Source organism: Medicago sativa, chromosome 3 (assembly GCF_051527215.1).
Source record: "Medicago sativa cultivar Bolivia chromosome 3, Bolivia_mono, whole genome shotgun sequence".
NCBI lineage: Eukaryota > Viridiplantae > Streptophyta > Magnoliopsida > Fabales > Fabaceae > Medicago > Medicago sativa.
In genome coordinates this window covers 26694780-26698684 of record NC_140751.1, presented here as the reverse complement: position 1 = coordinate 26698684, position 3905 = coordinate 26694780, and the positions used below count along the sequence as shown (strand labels likewise).

Genomic DNA, 3905 nt, shown 5'->3' with positions numbered 1-3905 from the left:
AAGAAAAGGTGGTTGATTTTATGTCTCATCCCAATCCTTATTTGTTTCAGATAAACAGGTTGGATGGCAAGCTAGTAGCCGAATGGATGTTTCAACAAGTGATCGTTCGTACTCGCAGCAGGATGTTATGGATTTCAAGGACGTATTTATTATACTTTAGAAAAGATGAGTAGTATATCTTTGTACGAACGCATGTTGTAAATAATATTCATTCGAAGTTTTATTGTTGTATATTTTAATGTATCCAGTACTAAACTTAGTGCACGTGCTAGACTTTCTAGATACGTCTAGTATGGGTGTTACAGCTAACTTACTCCTTTATGTTTTTAGGTTGGAGTAAGTTAACTACCCCTTTTATATATATACTAGCAAAAAGATGAGCGCTCACGTGCTCGTCTTTCCGCAATTTTTATTACACTAGCGTTTGAAAATTATTCATGGTGTTTTTTTTTTTATGAAATTTTGATTTAGATTAAAACTAAAAATATAAATGTTTGCTGCTTTCAAGTTATAATAGATCAAACTCATTATGATTATTTAACAATATAACAAAAAAATAATCTAAATTCTTTTTTTAATGACATCAACAACGATCTTTATTATAGAAAAATTTGTTTATTGGTATAATTGGGATAATGAAAAAGTAAGTATAAATATATTCATCTAGTTTGTTACACTTTTTAAATGATAAAGGAAAAAAAAATCAGACATATATATATTCATATCGTGTTTGTTAATTTTTTTTAATATTTAAATTTATTCTTATCTAATTGTTACATGTGTTATTTGTAATATCCCGCCTAACAGTATCGGTATATTACCCATTGAACGTGTCAGATGAATTTAATTCATGGAAAGTAAGTTATTGGAAATATTGTATGACATGTCAGCTATTTACGGGAAAAGTATCTGTGTCGGATTTAACCCGTTTAAAGGCAAGGGCATAATGGTAATTTCACTTGGAAAGGATATTTAATTGGTTTTAACCCAAAAATATCTCATTTCCTATTCTCTTTCTCTCTCTTCAAATGTTGGCAAACTTTTCCTCCTCTTTCTCTCTACTCCATCGATCTCTCCTTCTTCTCTCCTTACCTCACCAATTCATCAAGACTTCTTCATCAAGAATCATGTTCAAGTTTGGTCCCTCTATCATCCTACAAGAGATTGGTACCTTGGGGTAAGCTTCTTTCCACTTCTTCTCCTCTTTATAAGAATTCAAGGTTAGGGTTTTGTTGTTTGGGAAAGAGGAAGCTAGAGCTTGCTTATGTTATGGTTTTCCCTTGTTCAAGGAAGTAATATGAAGTTGTAGTGAGATGATTTCACTATTTTTCCTTCTCAAGGGAAGTTTAAGAAAACTTAGGGTTTGGTTTGATCAAGAAGCTAAGGCTTTTGTTTTGTTGATTTAGGGCTTATAAGGATCCTATTTCATGGAGTTGGAGAGTGAAGCATGAAAACAACCTTGAAGTTGATTTTGTATTGAAGTCAAGAGTTATGTTTTGGCTCATGGTATGATGAAAGAGGTTTCAAGTTAGGTTTTCTTCAAGATCAAGAAATCATGGTGCTAAGGTTGCAAGAAAGAGCAATAAAATGGATTGGTCTAAGTCAAGGAAGCAAGTGTTCAAAGCTAAGGTTTTGGGTATGTTTGAGCTTGGAGCTTGGAGTTGCTTCAAGATTATGATTAGGTGAGTTCCATAGCTAGTTTTCCTACCCTTTGGGATCATGTTTATGCCATATTAGTTTATTATGAAAACTATGAAAAGTCTAGGATTATGTATTGTGATAGTTGCCCTTTTCTTGCCATGCATGCAAAACATGTTTATACTTGCCAAATGAATGTTTTATAAGTTTCCAATGATCAAATATGTTCCAACACACATAGAGACACTTGGTTTGAGGTTTTTGGGTCAAAAATACCATTTTTAAGTGTTCTGGACTGTCCTAACTCGCCACGGCGAGCTATTATTCGCCACGGCGAGCTAGAACTCCGAAAGGGGGTCCTTACTCGCCCCCAACTCGCCACGGCGAGTTACCACTCGCCTCCCCAGCAAATCTACTCGCCTAGGCGAGTAAGATAGTGAGGAATCTCATTGTTTTGCTCGCTTCATGCAGGCATGGGGATTCGCGATGCGGTTTTCTCCGTGGTGTCTTTTTACGAATGTAAACCCCTCAAATCAAGGTCCTAAATGATGATCATTGTAAGCAAGATTTCTATGATAAAGAAGTAAGTATTAAGCATGTTAGTAAGGCATGGCATACGAGAGAAACATGTTATGAATCGGGTAGTAAATTATCCATTAAGCAAGGGAAAAACTAGAGCCTCGACATAGTTGTCGAGAACCAGCTAGTTAGCAAGATCCCTAGAATGTTAAGACGCGAAGTATGCTATCTTCGCACATGATTAAGAACTTTCAAGCATGAACAAGTATGTGTTTACCGATAATCGGATCGACTTAAGGGTCCGAGGTAATAAGCAAGCAAGTATGAATATGTTTATGTATACGTATGACAAGACCATGATTAATATGTGTAGGTGGCATGTCTCTTGCTATCCACATCAGGGGGATACAAGGGGTTCTCGTAATGAGAACGATTCAAGCCGTAAGGGACCCGCATGTCACCGAGTAAGCAAGACGTAGGTGTTCGTGTCTCTTGTTATCCACGCCAGGGGGATACGGGAGGTTCTCGACCTAAGGGGAACGGTTTAAGCCGCAAGGGACCCGCACGACACCGAGGGAGTCCGATGTACGTACATCGGTCATGTATGGGATTGATCTCGGGGTTACTCCACCCGGGACTATCCATAAAATGAACCAAGATAATAGTTGTTTGTTCAACGCTAACCCAATGAATGAACTTAGATACGTTTATGTATGATATAATTATGATTATGTTATGTTCATGAGTATGCAAGAGTGAATCCATGCAAGTTTATGTTTAAGAATAAGAGCATTAAATGCTACATGACAAGTGCAAGGCATGGAATAGAGCAAGTAAAGAGCATGATACCGACGACGATCTTAGGTTTCCCCTAATCGTCCGGTTTAGAGCCGTGTCATGATTATGTTATGTTTAGGCCTCGAAACATAGAGTGTATTCTTGGCAACGCGGTTCTAGGTTCCCCTCAACCGCCATGACACATATAGGAAGTGAAGCCTATAACAAGTTAAGATAAGACTATGACGGCTCTAGTATGCACGACCGTCTAGTATGCAAGTCCCCACACACGTATAATCAACCGTCAGGTTGTGATGTAGACACGTGGTGACCGTAGGTTTCCCCTTGAGGTTGCCTATAGCCTAGGATTTAGGGGAACTCACTGAGACATTATGTCTCATCCCAATCCTTATTTGTTTCAGATAAGCAGGATGTTATGCATGTTCGGAGCCGGATGGATAGTACGTCAAGGGTTCGTTCGTAAAGCTGCGGGACGATATGGACATCAAGGATGTATTTTTGTGTATGGATGAGTTGTATTGTATTATGATTTATACGAACGTGACTTGATGTAATTATTATTCATTCGTAGTATTTTATGTTGTATATTTTAATGTATCCAGTACTAATATTAACGCACGTGCCAGACTTTCTAGATACGTCTGGTATGGGTGTTACATTATTTGTAAAATTGAGGACATTTTTGGAAAGAGAAAAAGCCAACTCAAAATTGCTGAAAGGAGTTGTTTTCTTTATAACAAATAGCAAACACATCAACAACAAAAAACATCTCCGTAAACTAAACTTATATAGTACCAATTTATAGTTGCCGCTTTGTCGTACTTTTGGACTGGCAATATTTAAGGGGCAAAATTTTTTGTCAAATAATTAAATAATACTAAATTTAATATTTAAGGGGCAAAATTTTTTGTCAAATAATTAAATAATACTAAATTTAATAAGAAGTTATA

General features: G+C 36.7%; 1 long non-coding RNA gene across 1 annotated transcript; it reads left to right on the top strand.

The window, feature by feature from the left end:
* Positions 1-1125: 1125 nt before the first annotated feature.
* Positions 1126-3540, top strand: LOC146936782 (uncharacterized). Its single transcript, XR_015033208.1, has 2 exons — positions 1126-1682; positions 3357-3540. It is a non-coding gene; the product is annotated as an uncharacterized LOC146936782 (long non-coding RNA).
* Positions 3541-3905: the final 365 nt, after the last annotated feature.